This window comes from Xyrauchen texanus, chromosome 1 (genome assembly GCF_025860055.1).
Source record: "Xyrauchen texanus isolate HMW12.3.18 chromosome 1, RBS_HiC_50CHRs, whole genome shotgun sequence".
NCBI lineage: Eukaryota > Metazoa > Chordata > Actinopteri > Cypriniformes > Catostomidae > Xyrauchen > Xyrauchen texanus.
In genome coordinates this window covers 21,141-40,918 of record NC_068276.1, presented here as the reverse complement: position 1 = coordinate 40,918, position 19,778 = coordinate 21,141, and the positions used below count along the sequence as shown (strand labels likewise).

Here is a 19,778-nt window from a genome sequence, read left to right as displayed (position 1 = left end):
GAACCGATGGGGGGCGCGGGGGTTCATCCTTCTAGCTCCCCTGAGGAAGCGGATGACCAGCTCGTTTTTACCCCATGACTGGCCGTGCAGGGGTTCAGCGAACGCCGCAACGGCCGCCACATACACTTTGAGCGTGGATGGGGATCTGCCCTCATCCAGCAGCTCTTGTAGAAATACGAGCAGCGACGACACCCCACATGTCCGTGGGTCCAGGTCTCTGTCGGTGCACCATTTTGAGAACACAGACCATTTTGACGCATAGAGTCTTCTCGTGGAAGGGGCTCTAGCGTGTATGATGGTGTTTATTACTCCTTCTGGCAGAGCGACGGGTAGTCGTTGATCACCCACGCATGCAGCGCCCAGCGCTCTGGGTGGGGATGCCAGATTGTGCCGCGAGCTTGAGAGAGGAGATCTGCTCTCACTGGGATGGGCCACGGCGCTGTCAGTGACAGCTGCGTAAGCTCCGGGAACCATGTCTGATTCTCCCAACGCGGGGCTATGAGGAGCACCGAGTGACGCGTTTCCCTGATCCTCTGCATTACCTGTGGCAATAGCGAGACGGGAGGGAAGGCGTAAAGCGGGCGTCTGGGCCAGTCCTGGGCCAGCGCGTCCTCGCTTTTCGAGAAAAATACTGGGCAGTGAGAGTTCTCTTTGGACGCAAAGAGGTCTATCTCTGCTCTGCCGAATAGGTGCCATAACGTCTGGACTGTTTGAGCGTGCAGGGACCATTCCCCTGGGGGAATATTGTCTCTGGACAGTCTGTCCGGGCCGTCGTTCAGGTGGCCTGGCACGTGCGTCGCCCTCAGCGAGCGCAGGTGGCACTGGGACCAACTCAGTATGCGTTTTGTCAGATGGAAGAGGTTCCTGGATCTGACACCGCCCTGACGGTTTAGGTAGGATACCACAGATCTGTTGTCCGAACGGACCAGGACGTGGTGACCCTGAATGACCGGGAGAAAGCGCACGAGCGCGTACTCGACCGCTATCATTTCCAGACAATTTATGTGAAGGAGCTTTTCCTGAACTGACCATAGGCCGAAAACCGGAGAGCCCTCGCAGACCGCGCCCCAACCCGTGTTGGACGCGTCTGTCGAGATGACTTTTCGGCGAGATACAGCTCCCATTGTCACTCCCCGCTGATACCATTCGGCCACTGTCCAGGGCTGCAGAGCTGATATGCAGGTCTGAGTCACCTTGATGGGCTGGCGGCCTGTGGCCCAAGCCCGGCGAGACGCGCGGGTGTTTAGCCAATGCTGAAGCGGGCGCATGTGCAGTAAACCCAGCTGAAGTACTGCTGCGGCTGAGGCCATGTAACCTAGCACTCTCTGGAATTTCTTCAGAGGCGTGAGGCTGTTCATCTGAAAAGATGCGGCTAGTCGCTGAACACGGCGTGCGCGCTGTGTAGATAAGCGAGCCGTCATTGCCACGGAGTCTAGTTCTATTCCCAGGAAGGAAATGGTCTGACTGGGCTGTAGTGAGCTCTTGGTCCAATTGACTGCAAGACCCAAACTGTTCAGATGGCTGAGGAGAACTGCTCTGTGAGACAGAAGCTCCATATGTGACTGAGCCATAATCAGCCAGTCGTCCAAATAGTTCAGAATTCGCAAACCCTGACTCCGCAGGGGTGCGGCGCCGCATCCATGCACTTCGTGAAAGTACGAGGTGCTAAGGACAGGCCGAGCGGAAGGACGGTGTATTGATAAACCTGGCCGTCGAGGCGAATCTCAAGAATGGCCTGTGACGGGGATTTATCTGAATCTGAAAGTATGCATCTTTCAGATCGAGAGAAATAAACCAGTCCCCTGGCGCACATCGCGAGGAGTTTCCTGATTGTAAGCATTTTGAGCGGTCTTTTTGCAAGCACCTTGTTCAAAACCCTGAGATCTAATATGGGTCTGAGGCCGCCGTCTTTCTTGGGAACAAGAAAATAACGGCTGTAAAGCCCGACTTCGCTCAGAGAGGGTGGCACTTTTCTATGGCCCTTTTGCACAGAAGGCTTGCTATTTCTGAGCGAAGCATGCACGCTGCTTCCGTGTTCACAGTGGTTTCGAGCAGCTCTGAAGCGAGGCGGCGATCGAACTGTAGCAAATAGCCCTGTTGTATTGTGCTTAACACCCACTTGGATATCCCTGGAATAGCTTCCCAGCTTTGAAGCGTAGCAGCTAGAGGGTGAATGGCCAATTCGCTCTGATTGCCGCACACAGAGCTGAACAAAATGTGTGGCGCGTTTAGTGTGTTCATGCATGATTGCTCGCGAGACAGCATGAACAGGCTGTTTTGTGAGTGACTTCCGATTGGAATGAATGGGGAAAGAGTCACATCTGTTACGTGATCGCATAAGCATAGTCATGAGCGCGGGACTTACACACAGAGGAATGGTTGCTGGCCGTGTAACAGAGCGGGCAGAGAATGAAGCGTAGCGCGCGCATTTGTGAGCGCATTTATTGACTCTAGCGCTTCGGCGGTTCAGTAACCGCTTTATGTGGCGTGCTCTGGTGGGGACCACGAGACATGCAGTGCTTGTGTGCAGAAGTGAACACTGGATTGTGGGCACATTTTCTACACATAGGGCTGGTCGTGTGACAGAGCGGGCAGAGAATGGTAGCGCCTGCGCATTTGTGAGCGCCTTCATTGACTCTGGCCTTTCGGCGGTTCAGTAACAGCTTTATGAGGCGTGCTCTGATAGGGAGCGCGGGATGTGTTATGCTTGTGTGTAGAGGCGAACACTGGGTTGTGGGCACTTTTTCTACACATAAGACATGTTTGCTCTTTACAAGATTTATTTGGATTAGCCGTGAAAGCGGCGTTTGAGTCTGAGCAAGCGGGCAGTGTCACCGGCTTGTTGGCTGCTAAATTCACCACTGTAGTAGCCTGAGAGAAGGGGACTGACAGGGGTAAAGCTTTGACAGTGGTCCGGCCGGCGGGACTGAGCCGTCGTTTGTTCAACACAGTTAGGAAGACTCGGCTGCTTTCGGGTTTCAGCGTTACCTTAGATCGAGGCCAGCGGGAGGCGGTCTCGGCGGCTGTCTGGCGCGATCGAGGCGGCAGCCCTGTCGGCGCTGAGAAGTCTGAGATTGTTGAACTGGAGCTGTGAAGAGGCTGCGTGCAGGAGGCTGATCGCGTGGCGGCCTGCAGAGGAGCTAAGCGGCAGCGGCAGGAAGAAGGTTCATGGCTTGGGTGGCTTTCTGGACTTCTGAAGCGGTCAACAATGCCACTCACCGCGGAGCCGAAGAGACCGGTTGGAGAGGCGGTGCGTTGAGGCGTGGAGCGCTCTGCTTCTCCCATGTCGGCTAGTGTTAGCCATAAGTGTCTCTCGGTCACAGTCAGCGAGGCCATGCACTTCCCTAGAGCTTGGGCTGCAGCTTTGGTAGCCTTGAGGCGAGGTCTGTCAGCGCAGTAGATCAGTAACAGCCTCTGGGTGCCTGCCTTTCTCATCCCACTCCGAAGAAGGTCTGCTTGTAGGATCTGTAAAGCGGCCATTGAGTGCAGAGCAGATCGCGGCTTGGCGGCGGCGGAATAAGCGCGGCCAACATAGGCGGAAGTCGCTCTGCAGGCCTTAGAGCGGGAGCACAGGCTTGGAGCGCCATCTCGCGGAGGCGGACAAAGGTGTGCTGCTACCGAGTCCTCGACGCGGGGATGGAGGAGTAGCCTCTCTCAGTGGCGCCGTCCACCGGCGCGAGAGGTGGAGGCGTGTGAAGCGGGTCCTGGCTGAAAGCGGGCGTTCCACGACTTTGCAAGCTCCGTATGTAATTCCGGCAGGAAGGGGCGGCCGGGCAGCGGGTGTAAGCGGCGATGGCTTTGAAGAAAGCAGCCGTCCGAGTCTGTTGGGTGCCTGCTCAGGGGCGGTGACCACTCGAGCCGAGGCGGTCGGCGGCCTGTGTGAGGCGTGTTAACTCCCGCCGACTCCGGCGCGGGTCCTGCTGGATTCCTGGGCTGAGGAGGCTTGGGAGCCTGTCCACTCCTCGCTGTCGAAGCCATGATGGAACAGCAGCCCTTATCCTCCGCTCGTCATCCGAGATGGCAGCAGTCGCGGCCGCTCGGCGGCAACTGCTTGGCGTCCGAGGCGGGGAGGGTGAAGCGATGCTCGAGGAGAGGCTCCGGCGAGGCAGTCGCTTCAACCACAGTTTCCGGCAGCCTTTGTGGCGGCTTCTTCCTCGCGTGGCTGAGGGTAAAGCGCTGGCGGTTTCTGCTTTGACGGCTCGAGTCGAGCCCGCAGGGTCGACATCGGTAGCTCCTCGCGAAATCGCATCCGCCCTCAGTGAGGGCGAGCTCTGCATGCCCCAGTCCCAGGCAGAGAGCGCCAGATGATGTGGCGGTCTCCTGTGCTGAGAAGAGCGCGACATGAGCGCTAAGTGGGCGAGGCATCTTGAAAAAGACGCTTCGTACTCTTTTGTGAATAGTTCTTGAGAACTAGCTTGCTTAATAAAAGGATACGTCGTCGGATGGCGTAGCTTCGCAGGATGGCTGAAGGTGGCTGAGACGGCCGGCTTCTTCTAGCGCTGTCCACGCTTGCTAGATGCCCCTCAAGCGGCGAGCGGCTTCCAGGTCAGCGATGCGGAGAGCTCAGCTGAAGAGATGAAAATCAGGGTTCCAGCCTCACGAACTACGCTTATATGCACTCTAGTCACGCCCTTTTGGCGGGCTTTGATGCAGTGATGCGGGCGCCTCTCATTGGATCGCGAGTTCAGCCCAAGCTCGTCTATAGGCTGCAGCAGTTGCCGCAGAGCAACCTATGAGCTCGCTAGCTAGCCCGCTCAAGGTCTGCAGCTGCCGCACTGCGTTGACAATGGATACAAAAATTAAGGATAATTTTTTGGCTTCAATGTCTCAGAAAAGATGAATCTTTCCCGTAGCGTAAGCTAGCTTACGCAATACGAGAGAACCTCTCGTAAGAGAACATGTAATTTCATGGTGTAACCACTAGATCCCGTGCATACCATTCCGATGAAGCTATGTTTTAAAAAAATTCAAAATACAAAACTTTTCGGTCAAAAGTGACCGAAGACCACCAGGGGTAATGTGGTCTTTCATTCACTGCAATACAAGTTTACAAGTATGACGTCCTGCTTTTGAGAAACCTGGAAATGTGAAGTCAAAATACTGGCAAAGTGGGTAAAGTGGGACAGTTAAGCTTCTTAATTTCTATCTTTACATGTAAATTATTCCATTACTAAAAATCAACATTGAGCTCATCATAAGCAAGTATGTGATAAAAAAATATAGGTTATGTGGCTATGACATCACTTCCGGGGTGTGGCACATCATATTCAACAACCTTACAGTGAACCGTGATGGTAAAGTAAAATGAAATAGCATTCTGAGGTGAATGATGTTAAGATTATAAAAATTAAAACACTCATGGATCATTTGTAATTGTTATATATTTTGTTATAGGATGTAATGGTAAATCAGAACTTTTAAAAATCACATTCATATGAATCTTTTTGTCTCTAACCTACAACTGGGTTATATAGGTCACATGGTATACATTGGCTGCCAGTGTATAAAGAGCAAACTAGCACAGGTCAGTTCTTTTCACTTGTCAGTGTCCCCTCATAAATGTACATCTCTTAGAAAATTACAACCTTAGTGATACTAATGTTGTGTTTTCTTTTTAAACACCTAGGCAGGTTTGATGCATGTAGTCAATTGGAAATTGCTTTATCCACTGGAAGCCTCAATGGTGCAAAGTGAGGTTATCCACCACTAGGTCGGTCCAACACCTATGTGTCCTTCTGTGTGCATTTATCACAACAATAGTAGCTACTTGTTTACTACTGGCAAATAACCTTAGGAGCTAAACCATTTTCACATCCATTCACAGATGGGTGACAGGTGAATGATGCACAATAATGTTTCCCCTGTATTCAGCAGTTGGGGTTGGTGTCCTGAGGAACACATCTGGAATACAACAGTCAGTTTTTTATTTTATTGTTCCTGTTGAAATAAAACCTCCCTCCCATTTGTTCTTGTTTTAATAAAACTGTTAAACTCTGTAGTGAAATTGTAGTGTTGTTTTGTTCAGTCTTGCCAAATAGATTTCGGCCCAACAATGTATGTAATTGTATACCATAAAAAATGAAAAATCTTTCAAATAAACCATGAAAAATCTTTAAAAGTTATATAATTTCTATATTATAATTTATAATATAGATATAACATACCTGATTCAAGTCATCGGTTGAGTAGTAAATTACTTAAAGACCTGAAACATTCCAGGAAGATGGTAAGGAAACCCTATAAATATTCAATATGAGCGCCCTCTACTGCCTGTTAATTATGGTAAGTGATATTAAAATAATAACCTGCAGGGAACGTTCTGGGAAGGTTCTCTTTAGGTTATAAAATAACAACCTGCAGGGAACGTTCCCAGAACGTTCTCTTTAGGTTATAAAAATTAAACCTAAAAATAACCTGCTGGGAACGTTCTGGGAAGGTTCTCTTTAGGTTATAAAATAACAACCTGTAGGGAACCTTCCCAGAACGTTCTCTTTAGGTTATAAAAATTAAACCTAAAAATAACCTGCAGGGAACGTTCTGGGAAGGTTCTCTTTAGGTTATAAAATAGCAACCTGTAGGGAAACTTCCCAGAACGTTCTCTTTAGGTTATAAAAATTAAACCTAAAAACAACCTGCAGGGAACGTTCTGGGAAGGTTCTCTTTAGGTTGTAAAATAACAACCTGCAGGGAACGTTCCTAGAACGTTCTTATTTGGTTCCCAAAAAAATAACCAAATGGGAACCATATGAGAACGTTAGGGTAACGTTCTGGTGTAGGCAAATCTAAATGCAACCAGCAGATTTACTCCTCATGTTCAGTTGATCGTCGTGTTGTAATCATGTCTGGAATAGGTAAAGGAGGAAAAGGACTTGGGAAAGGAGGAGCTAAGCGTCACCGCAAAGTGTTGCGTGATAACATCCAGGGAATCACCAAACCCGCCATCCGTCGTCTCGCTCGCCGCGGCGGTGTCAAGCGTAACTCCGGTCTGATCTACGAGGAGACTCGCGGTTATGGCGCTTACTCTGTGCCAAAATCAAACATTCTATGGCGCTTACTCCGTGCCAAAATCAAACATTCGACCGACCGACTGACCGATCAAACGTCTATCCGAACGTCTTGTACTTTTGAGCGTCTTACCGAGCGGGTTGACCCACGTGACGACCTGACGTGACGTCAACGTCTTGAAAATAGCAGTTTTTTAACCATGCAAGTATCCAAGCTAATGTGTAAAGACTATAAATGGACATTAAAGGCAATACATATAAATATTGTACCCCTAAAACAACACTAAAACATTTCTCCTGAATCCTGTGCATGTGAGGCTATGTGTTTTACTTTCAAAGAGCAGAAATACTGTAGGCTAGCCTATATACAGTCATTCAATAGTCTTAATTTGACCAATATAATCATTTTAACTAGTTTTTATTGTTCATTTTATTGCCCAATGTACAATGTTCTCACAGTCCATAAAAGAAAGCACTCCCAAATTAATAAATGTAGCCTTTCATTTAAAAAGAAGGTTTTCATAAATATATATTATATTTATATATTTGGAAATACAGATAGACCTAGCCTATATAGAATATCCATTTATACACACACACACACACACACACACATTTATATTTTAAACTGTTGTGACCTGTGAATCTACAGTTTAAAATATTTGCAGAACTTAAAAAAAAGCTAAGTACAATTTATTGTAATAATATTGTTACTGAAAGTTTTATATAGCATAATTAAAATAATTTACTTTTCCAACAAATGTTACAAGTCCAGTACTGTCATGGTGCTCTTCGGTCACTTTTGACCAAACAATTTTCTGTTTTGAATTTTAAAATTCACAATTATACACAAATGAACTGGTAGGGCTATTACCACACAGCATAATTGAGTCAGAAGACTGAAATAAGAGGTGGAAATGAGATCAGATCCAGATGGATTAAGCTGTGATAAAATATTTGCTGTTTATTTTTTATTTATTGATTTTTTCTGTTATGTGTAACAAAATGCTTTCTCTGTATTCAGGTTTGACTGTAATAATAGCCTAATGCAAATATATTTTTTTTATTGACTCTTGTGTGCATGATCTGAAAGCACTGTTTGATTTTGAGCACAGATAAAATGGTTTTGAGTCTTTTTTTTTTTCTTTTTTTTTTTTTGAAAGAAGAGTCAGATGTTCTCTGAATGTAGTTTGAAAATTTGGTTTTGTGTTTAAGGTTTTAAAAAATTAATGATGTTTCCAAGAAATGTGTTTTAGCAATTCAGGAAACCTGTAGGCTAATATATTAAAAACATTCATACTATTTTTTATACATAGGCTATCACACAGATAACAAACTAATAAAAAGTTAATCTAATCAAGCATAATCTCAGTCTTAATAAAATTACTAAATTATCATAATCTTTCACAAATAGACATCATAAATGTTAAAGTGGAAAGGTTTATTTAAAAAATGTGTATAACAGTTCTAATATTACATATAGACATAGTCAGCTGAATATACTTTACTTGTAATTAAGGTTCGTTGATTTTCATGTCTGCCACATATAAACAATGAGCCAAAACGAAATTATTGATCATTTTCATAAAATCATATGTAACACGTTCCTACGTGTGCTGACGTGTTGTTAATGTGTTCCTTTGGCGACCGGTCGGAAGTGCGAGTAACCGATCGTCATCCCAACGTGTTGTTTACGTGTGAAGACACTTTGTAACACGTTTGTGTTTTTCTTACCTTAGTTTAACTTCTTATGCTTCTATTGTGTCCTCTAACTAGTCCACATTTGATTAGTGCAATGGCTGATGGCTTAGAAAGTTATGTGCGGTGTAGGCTATTATTAAAGTTAAATATAGCAGAGGCTAAATATTATTGACAAATCTGGCATGCTTTAACGGCTATTTTGGAAAAGCACGATATTGTACATAATTTTTATATATCTCCCATTAAATCGGAAGGTTTAGGAATAGATCTAATTTCGAATGTGTCTTATTTAATAGAAATACGCTCTACCATATTCAAATGCAGCGAAAACTGCAATCAGTATCCCATCTGCTTTGCCTAAATATAAAAATCATAGACAATGAATCATATAAAGTAGGCTACATAAAATATCCTGACCATTTATATCAGACAAATTGACATATCAAATGCAAAGCCGGCCTACATGTCTACTTTATGATACCCTTAAGAGTGTAATGTAACCCTGACTTAATTTCAGGAGTAATAATAAGAATTGTATATAGTTTAAATCAATTACAACTTATGGTTATATGATTGTTAACTGAAATATAATAAATAACAATAAATAAATGTGGAAGAGGAATAATTCGAATAAGATGTATAATAGAATTGACCAATGAGACTGAGAAATAGAAAAGACTGAGAAACTCCGCCCTGCTGAGTCTTTAGAAGCAGCGCGATCTAACCATATGCGATCTAACAAGCAACCGAGAGAGAAATAAGCTAGAGCGAGTATTCTCTAAAAAAGAATGAAATATAAGTGTAAACCGTTGACTGTTTTGTCTAAAAACGTTTTGGATTTCATGAAGAGACAGTGATGTTAAGAATCCAGTTAATTTTATGTTCGTGTGCTGGTGCATATCAATCTTGAAGTATTACCTTGTGGAAACACTGGATGTGGTGATCGAGTTATTGTTCGTGCTGTTTATTTTGAAATAACCACAAGACAATTGTGAATACAAATGTTTATTGAAACTGTAAGATATATGTGTTATTTGTTGGATTTGGATTTAAATGACAGATTGTTGCCAGAAACACTGAAGCAAAGAAAACTCACAACAAAGTTCTCAAAGGTGACATATTGAACTTGTAAATAATGTGAAATAATCATTAAGTAAATGTAACCTACAAAATGCCCCAAAGGTATATGAAAAAAAAAAAAAGAGAAAGTGATTGTATGAATTAAGCAATGCCAAATGTCTTGGCACAAGCTATGGCTAATGCCATGCCTTCTGAAAAGTCATTAAATGTTGAGCACATTGGTAAATTGAGGCTCACTGAGCAGGTGTTGGCCGTTGGAAGGCTTCGGCCTAACCCTGGTTCCAGGAATGTGATTGTTGGTTTCTCCTGAAATCCTGCCAGTGGGACCTTAGATGCCCCACTGGCAAAGATTAAAATATCCTCCAGCTTCACGTTGGCAACGTTTCCTTCTGAAATTAAATAGAAAACAAAACAAAAATGTACATTATTAGAACAGCAAATAGCAAAACTTTTTAATGTTTTTGTCTTCCTGTGGATTACTCTTGGACTGTTTATTCTCTTCGTGATTCTTTGCTGCCTGCCCTGGACTGTTTTCTATTGTGGACTGATTTAAGTAAGTTTGCTGCCTGCCCTGACCTTACGCCTGTTTACGGTTTACAAGTTGCTTTGTCTACTGTTGTGTTTGCGGGTGATTGACTCCGATTGTACAACCAATAATAAAGCTGCAAATGGATCCTCACTTTGCTGAAGCCTAGTACCATTTATGATATTTTAAACTTTAAGTGTTAGATTTATCTATTTTTTAGATTAATTTCATTGTCAGGAAATATCAGGCCGATTTATCATGTTAGTTATGGGAAAAAGTGCAAATAAAATGATTATTATGTCTATGTGCTCAGGGAATACCCATATTGCACTGTGAGAGTCGCGAGCCTAAGAAATTAATTCGTATTGACAGAAGATGGCGTCAGCAGCAACTCATCTATACAACCATTTTCCAAAGCTGGGTCCAATGTGGCTTCAGTAATATCATACAGGTATTAATTCCTTTTTAATTTATTATTAAATTGTCATGGAAACTAGCGTGTATAAACCTTACATAAACAGAATTCAAGATAAATCTTTTCATCTTACTACTGGAGCTGCCAGTTTCCTGATTTTCAAATGATTATTAAACAGCAGACACAAACTATACAAAAGCGGCAGTCTTTCCAAACTATATTAGTGGAGTAATGTAGGGAATAATGAATAAGGCTATACGAGGCAATATTTAAAAAAATATATTATAATAACTGCATATTCTAGGGATATTTGCCCAAAAATCTAAATTCTGTTTATTTACATTTACACACACTTATGTCGTTTCAAACCTGTATGAATTTCTTTTTTTTTCTTTCTTTTCTTGCTGAACAAATATATTTTGAAGAATGTTGGAAAACAAATAGTTTTGGTCAGTTCTAAATCTAAATTCAGATGCAGCTACTGAGAAAAATAAATCATGGCCGTTGTAGCATAAAAGTTTATATGTAATACATTATATATTAATCAAATCAAATTTCTTTCTAACCCTTCTTTTGTAATGTCTGTTCCCCTTCTGTCGCTCACTTACGTTGTGTCAGAGAACGACACTAGGGGTCTCTCTTGAGCGCCGATATTCACCTCTGTACTATGAAAAAAGGCCAATGAGAGTTGGCAGCCAGTATTTGCATGTCCCGCCCCCGGACATACGGGTATTTAAGCGGCGCAAATACGGGAGTTCATTCAGAAAATTTCTTCGGAGCCGATGGTCGTGTTTGCAGTTTGCTGCGTGACTACACACCGAAGTTCCTGCTATCCTCTGCTGCATGCTGTTGGATTCTACGGCGCACAACAGCTGCTTTCTCCTGGTTGCACGGTTGTGCACTTCCTGCCCCTGAGCGCATCGACAGTTGCAGATAGAAAGATCTCTCACGAGTCTTTCATTCATAAAAGAGTGATTTTATTTAAAAGAGTAATTTCCTCTAAAAGAGCAAAACACAGCGGCGTGAAAGTCCTTTTAAGGACGCCGTCTTTTAAAGATGCCCTTCCGCCTCTGTGTTGTTCCTGGATGCGTAGAGTACTCTCCGCTTCCGACGGCCACAGGCGTTGTCTCGTGTGTCTGGGCAGTGATCACACCGAGGCTGCGCTTGTGGATGGTTCATGCTCTCACTGCGAGAACATGACCATGACAACGTTAGCGGTCGCGGCTTGCTTACAATCGTAAGCAAGCCACTCCAGCCGCCCGTGTCGCTCCTTCTTCCCACGGGATTGAGGACGATGCGGCTGGCGATGGAGGCGATTTGGGGATGGCAGCGGGTGCAGCTCCGCCGGTACGCCCTCGGACCACCCGCGCCCGGCACGCTCGTTGACTCCCGTCTTCGCCGAGGTGGCGGCGACTCGCCTCACAACCAGTCTGCCTACCCTCAGGCGATGGAAGCAGATGAGTTCGCCGCGACATCGGAGGGCGTGGGCTCTGACGCTGAGGGCTCCTCTGGGCTGCCGCTCGGGCTTGCACGCCCAGCAGGAGGCCGACGCCGCAGATGTCCGATATGCTTTCCGGGCAGCCAATAGCGTGGGCCTGGATTGGAACCCTCCATCCTCCCCGCAGCCATCACGGCTAGATGATTGGTTTTGGGCGTGGCGCCGCCACAGCCTCGCCCCCAGTACCTTTCTTCCCGGAGGTGCATGATGAGCTGACGCCTTCGTGGAGAGCACCCCTCTCCACTCGTCGTGCCACCTGCTCATCCGCCCTCGCCACCCTCGACGGCGGAGCGCCATGGGTACACGGAGATCCCCAGGTGGATAGAGCTGTTGCGATCCATCTATGCCCCGAAGCACTACCACCTGGCGGGCCGCCCTGTACTCCCTTCCCGGTCCTGTAGAGCAACATCCTCGCTCACCGCGAAGGCCTACAGCGCTACCGGACGCGCCGCTTCCGCCTCTGCATGCCATGGCTCTCCTGCAGGTCCATGCACGATGCGGGTGGCCCTGATCCCGACACGCTGCAGGAACTGCGCTCAGCGACCGACCTCGCCCTGAGAGCTGACGAAGGTCACAGCGCGGGCACTCGGGCAGGCGATGGCCACTCTGGTGGTCCAGGAACGCCAGCAGTGGCTGGACTTGGTCGAGATGCGTGAAGCCGACAAGATTCGCTTCCTCAACGCCCCTGTCTCCCAGTTCGGCCTCTTCGGCGACACCGTGGAGGACTTTGCCCAGCAGTTCTCCCTGGTGAAGAAGCAGACGGAGGCCATTTCTCACATCATGCCGCGCCGCAAGCCTGCCGCCACGGCCCAGGCCCCATCTGCTCGCCGAGGGCGTCCTCCTGCGGCCAGAAGATCTTCTGCTCCTCCCCAACCTGGGCCCAGCTCTCAGCCCCAGCGTCGAAGCAAACCGCAGGAAGCGTACGCCCCCTGCCTCATGGACCTCGCCGAGGACCCGGAAGGCTCCCAAACGCCCCTGAGACAGCGGACCCAGAGGACGAGAAGTTAGCTCCGGAGATGGTGAGACCGCTCCGCCCCCGGTGGAGGGCCGGGAGGAGAATCCTGTGTTTTTCATTTGCCGCACCCCTGACGGGGCTGCGGTACCCAAATTCTCAATAAAAGAGCTATTTCCTTTACCTCTGGGTCACATGGCTCGCAAATGCCGCTCTCACGGCACTTTTGTTTCAGGGCTCAACAGTCCCGGCGCCCAGGATGCGGTGCTCCCGCCCTCAGCTCCACGACTGTTCCCCGGCCGGCCGGTTCAGACGAGCCCAGAGGACGCCGACCTCAGACCTCCTCCTCTGTCACGAACCTGCCCCCTGCCGGGCGCGTGGAACAAGGTAAGTACTTTGAGCTTATTCTCAGCACCAGAGCCTCGGACGCCACAGAGCCTCCCGACGCCGCGTTACCTGTTCCAGCACCGCTGCGAAGCCCTGCCGGTACGCCCAAAATACTTGTCCCCTTGGTGCCCCTAGCACAGAGCGCAGAGGCATGGCTTTCTCTGCCCAGCTCGTCACGCTGGCTGCACCGGACCATTCGACTCGGTTACGCAATTCAGTTTGCCAGGTCTCCGCCTCCTTCCTGGGCGTTCGTTCCTCCGCAGTGCACGGCGAACATGCCCTCTCCCTGCGCGAGGAAATCGCCTCCCTTCTAATCAAGGACGCGATAGAGCCTGTCCCTCCAACCGAAACGAAGAAGGGTTTCTACAGCCCTTACTGTTGTACCCAAGAAAGGCGGTGGCATACGACCGATCTTGGACCTGCGAAGTTTTCAATCGGACCCTGTCCAAACTCCCGCTCAAAATGCTCACCCAGAAACAAATTCTATCTGGCGCTCGGCATCTAGATTGGTTCGCAGCGGTAGACCTGAAGGACGCCGTACTTTCACGCCTCAACTCGCCCTCGACACCGACCCTTTCTACGGTTCGCATTCGACGGCCAGGCATATCAGTACAAGGTCCTCCCCTTCGGCCTGTCTCTGTCCCCTCGCGTCTTCACGAAGGTCGCAGAGGCGGCTCTTGCCCCGCTACGAGGAGCGGGCATACGCATACTCAATTACCTCGACGATTGGCTTATTCTGGCCCCTCGCAGGAATTACTATGCGCACACAGAGACCAGGTGCTCGAGCACCTCCGCCGCTTGGGGCTTCAGGTCAACTGGGAGAAGAGCAAGCTCACCCCAGTCCAGAGCATCTCTTTTCTCGGTTTGGAGTTAGACTCAGTCTCAATGACAGCACGTCTCTCCAACGAACGTGCTCAGTCAGTGCTGGAATGCCTCGCTTCCTTCAAGCCAGGCACCGTGGTCCCGTTGAAGCGTTTCCAACAGCTCCTGGGGCATATGGCATCCTCCGCGGCGGTCGCGCCACTAGGGTTGATGCATATGAGACCACTTCAGCATTGGCTCCAGACTCGAAGTCCCGAGATCGAGCATGGCGCCACGGCACGCACGGCGTGGAAATTACCACTGCCTGCCTCCAAACCTTCAAACCCTGGATAGACCTCTGCTTTCTTCGGGCAGGGGTACCCTTGCAGCAGGTGTCCCGTCGCGTTCTGGTTACAACCGACGCCTCCAAATTGGGTTGGGGCGCCGTGTGCAACGGGCGCGAGCCGCAGGCCGGTGGAACCAAGGCTCGCTGCGCTGGCACATCAACTGCCTAGAGCTGCTGGCCGCTCGTCTTGCCCTGAAGAAATTTCTTCCAATGATTCGTGGCAAACATGTCCTGGTCAGGACAGACAGCACCACGGTGGTGGCTTACATAAACCGCCAAGGCGGAGTACGCTCCCCACATGTCACAGCTCGCCCGTCGCCTCCTCCTTTGGAGTCAGCAGCGACTGGAGTCGCTGCGCGCCACTCACATCCCCGGCAAACTCAATGTGATAGCGGACGCGCTGTCAAGACAAACCTTGCCTGGCGGAGAGTGGAGGCTCCACCCCCAATCGGTCCAGCTGATTTGGGACAGGTTCGGCAGGGCCCAGGTAGACCTGTTTGCCTCCCAGGAAACCTCCCACTGTCCGCTCTGGTATGCCCTCACAGAGGCTCCCCTGGGGACAGATGCTCTGGCACACAGCTGGCCCGTGGGGCTGCGCAAGCACGCTTTTCCCCAGTGAGCCTTCTTGCACAGGTGCTATGCAAGGTCAGGAGGACAAGGAGCAAGTCACTCTGGTGGCCCCCTACTGGCCCAACCGGACGTGGTTTTCGGATCTCACGCTCCTTATGACAGCCCCTCCCTGGCGAATTCCCCTGATGAAGGACCTTCTTTCTCAGGGACGGGCACGCTCTGGCACCCGCGCCCAGACTTCTGGAAACTCCACGCCTGGTCCCTGGATGGGACGCGGAGGGTCTAGCCGCCTACCTTTAGCCGCCATAGACACTATTAACCAAGCCAGAGCCCCTTCGACCAGGCATCTTTACGCTCTGAAGTGGCGTCTGTTCGCGAACTGGTGTTCTTCCCGAGCCGAAGACCCGCAGAAGTGCGCAGTTAGGTCAGTGCTCGTGTTTCTTCAGGAGAGGCTGGAGAGGAGGCTGTCCCCTCCACCCTCAAGGTGTATGTTGCTGCTATCGCGGCCCACCATGACACGGTAGATGGCAAGTCTCTTGGCAAGCACGACTTAATCGCCAGGTTCCTAAAAGGTGCCCGGAGGATGATTCCCTCCCGGCCTAACCTATTTCCCTCCTGGGATCTCTCGGTCGCCCTGATGGGACTCGGAGACCCCCTTCGAGCCGCTTGACTCAGTTGGACTCAGGGCCCTCTCTCTCAAGACGGCCCTGCTGATCGCGCTCGCCTCCATCAAGAGGGTCGGGGACCTGCATGCGTTCTCTGTTAGCGACGCCTGCCTGGAGTTCGGTCCGGCAGACACTTTCGTGATCCTAAGACCGCGACCGGGCTACGTGCCCAAGGTTCCTACCACACCCTTCAGGGATCAAGTGGTGAACCTGCAAGCGCTGCCCCGGGAGGAGGCAGACCCAGCCCTCTCACTGCTGTGTCCGGTACGTGCCTTACGTATTTACCTGGACCGCACACAGAGCACCAGACGCTCTGAGCAGCTCTTCGCCTGCTTTGGGGGACAGCAGAAAGGGAACGCTGTCTCCAAGCAGAGACTCGCCCACTGGGTTGTCGATGCCATTTCCCTGGCTTATCACACCCAGGCTGTGCCCCCCTTTGCGGGTCCGAGCCCACTCCACCAGGAGTGTGGCGCCCTCATGGGCACTGGCTAGGGGCACTGCCCTAGCAGACATTTGTAGAGCTGCGGGCTGGGCAACACCTAACACTTTTGCGAGATTCTACAATCTCCGCAGTTGAGTCAGTTTCGTCCCGTGTTCTCTCAGGTACCGAGCCCGTAGAACTCGGTGACACGCCGACGATCTGACCGGGTGGATCGCTTGCACCCAGCGCTCTTCCCCTAACCAGGGGAAACAGTGCGCCTTCTTCCCAGGAGATCCCAGGCTTGGGACACTGGTTGGCTCCTCCCCTAGCCCTTGCGGGTCGCAGTTCTCGCGGAGGGACTCACCGACCCAAACCACTGCGGGTACCGCTAGCTACCTTGTACTGGTATAGGGGCCCCACAGGTAAGGCCTCCTGCTCGGACTCCCCTGTGTGTAAAACCATGGTTCTGTCCCCTCACGTGAGTTGACACCGTGTTTCCCTTAGGCAGTCACAGCTGCCCCAGGTGCCGTGCTGTATGCTCCCCTCTTTGAGGCTGGTGCTACCACCGACTACTGTTCCAAGATAAGGCCTAGGTATAGGCCATGCGATGTATGTGCCACTCAAATTTGCCTCCTCCCGGTAGGTGTGGCCTCCGCGAGGGTCTTCCCCGCCCTACCAAGGGCTAAGACCCCCTTCCCTCAATCGCGTAAGGGCCCCGGCCGTAGTTGCTCTATGCGAGAAACATAGAGAGAAAAGAGGCCCAGCCAGGCTGGCCCGTTCCCATGTTGGCGGCCGTCACCTTGTTCCTCCTCCGGGTAACGATAAGGAGTCCTGATGGCTTAAATGGGGCATTGGGGAAGGGTACGTGCGGCTGATACAGTTGGTCGCTCTGCACGTAGGAATACCTGCTCGCTCCTGTATCAGCGGATCACGTACACGGCTCAGCGCATGGCGCTTTTAAGTGGACCCCTAGTGTCGTTCTCTGACACAACGTAAGAGAGCGACAGAAGGGGAACGTCTAGGTTACGTATGTAACCTCAGTTCCCCGATGGAGGGAACGAGACGCTGTGTCCCCCTTGCCACGCCGCTGAGCCGAGCCCCTGTTGTGGCCGGACCATTTCCGCTCCTCAGAAAAATCCTGAATGAACTCCCTTATTTGCGCCGCTTAAATACCCGTATGTCCGGGGCGGACATGCAAATACTGGCTGCCAACTCTCATTGGCCTTTTTTCATAGTACAGAGGTGAATATCGGCGCTCAAGAGACCCCTAGTGTCGTTCTCTGACACAACGCCTCGCTCCTCCATCGGGGAACTGAGGTTACATACGTAACCTAGACGTTTGATGCTGTTCTTATTTAACACAATGACTTTAATCTTTTGGGTGTAATTTCTCAGACGAATTTGGTGTGGGATTAATTACAGTAATTAATCAGCACATCATGTGATTAATTAGATTAATTATTTTAATCGCTTAACAGCCCTAGAAAATGTAATAAAAATATGATGTAAAGGAAATGAACATACAACACAGATACATGTCTGCTCTTGATGCCAGGCTAAATAAGTAAACACTCACTGACATGTGCCAGACACTTACTTCTCAGATGACATCAGTGTTTTCAAATCTTTTCCTGGAGGCAACAGTGCACATTTTCAGACTTTCTAATCAAACACATTCAACTCATCAGCTCATTAGTAAAGACTCCAAGGCTGCATTCATAATCCTGTACTTCTCTACTATGTAGTATGTGGCAAATATTATACTAATCAATTGAAGTGCGCATGGACTTTGCTGAGGAGCTCATAGTGCACACATTCATATATATATAACCAGTGTTGGGTGTAACTAGTTACTAAGTAATTAGTTACTGTTATTTAATTACTTTTCCCTTGAAAAAGTAAAGTAAGGGATTACTCTTTTTTCTTCTATAATTTAATTACAGTTACTTCTGATAAAATTTTAGTTAATACAATTATAATAACAATTATAATACATTAGTGGAATTAACATTAAAATTTGAAGTTTAACTTTAAAATGTTTTTATGTATCCTCACATTTGTAATACTTTGGTCAGTTACGGTTAATAAGAATAATTGATGTAGTTTTATATTATTTATTTGAATTTATTATGAGCAGTTTCATGTCCATCCTTGAATCACTTAAGTAGTCGAGGTTGATATAGGATTTAGAAAGTACTTAGTAATAAGTCATTTTGGAGAGAGTACTTTGTCACTTAATTACTTAGTAACTAGTAATTAATTACTTTTTTGAGAAACTTACCCAACACTGTATAATATTATTTTTTGAATGGCTGCAAAGTAAATACTAATTCAAAAGAGGAAGCCACTCAGAGTATGCAATTTCAGATGAAGCCCAATCCCTGAAATGGATGGATCATGTAAGGGAGACATCCAAAATGTGTACTGTTGGTGTGCCTCCAGGAAGATGGTTGGGAAACACTGAAATACATTTGCTTTTAAAACACTCAGATACAGCAAATCTCAACATTTAACTTACCTTCCACCTCCAGTAGCCAATCTCTCCAGAAAGCAAGAGTTCTGTTCTCAGACCTCCTCCTGTTGCTTCCAACTGGAGAGAAAATTGGTGTAAAAAGATTGACCATGTCGGTTGAAGTTAAAGGCACAACAGATTCAGTGAACACTGTGTGGAATATTTCGGGGTTGGCCACAACCTCATCTAGGACCCCCAAAGTCATTAGACCTTCCTTTAGCCAAGGGTGCAAGACAGGACAGAAAATTAATGATTTAAAAAAAATATATACCATAGTAAATGCTTCAGTTAATATATATATATATATTTTTTTTTTTTTTTTTTACTGGATTGCCAAAAGTACAAATTTCGAAATAAGATAAATAAATAAAAACAAACGTACTGTGAAAGAGCCTGTGCAAGTCTGTCCTCAAGATAAAACTTCAATGCAATCTGTGTTACCCTATCCCGCTCTTCTAAATTTTTTATGTAAGTGAAGGCCCCCATAACACTTAGGGGTGTCAGCAAAGTCAGAAATCGCTGCCCTTGCTTCCTCCACAGATCCTGCTGTGTTGATCTGAAACACAAAAACATTGCAAGAGCTCAATATTAACATTTTTTATACTTAACATACCCTCTAGCCCACCAAACAGTGCGTTTTAAAGACCAAAAACTAGTTTTAATGTTGTTTATATGTCTGTGTGTTAGTTTTAATATGCTTTAAGACAAACCATGTGCAAATTCATGTCAACAGCATTGCTGAGTATTTTCTCTTTAAAACTGCAGTGAATCAAAGACAGTCTCAAAAACACGGTTTGAAATCGCCAGTGTTTCTTACGTCACAAACTACCTTGTAACCAATCAGATCAACGTGTGAGCGGGTTTTAGCATATATCATTAAATATGACCGCTCTGAAGCAG

The 19,778-nt window shown here is 47.9% G+C and overlaps 1 long non-coding RNA gene across 1 annotated transcript; it reads left to right on the top strand.

Moving 5' to 3' along the window:
• Positions 1 to 5,403: 5,403 nt before the first annotated feature.
• On the top strand, positions 5,404 to 6,311 carry LOC127648731 (uncharacterized). Its single transcript, XR_007971208.1, has 3 exons — positions 5,404 to 5,524; positions 5,627 to 5,710; positions 5,825 to 6,311. It is a non-coding gene; the product is annotated as an uncharacterized LOC127648731 (long non-coding RNA).
• The last annotated feature ends 13,467 nt before the right edge of the window (positions 6,312 to 19,778 follow it).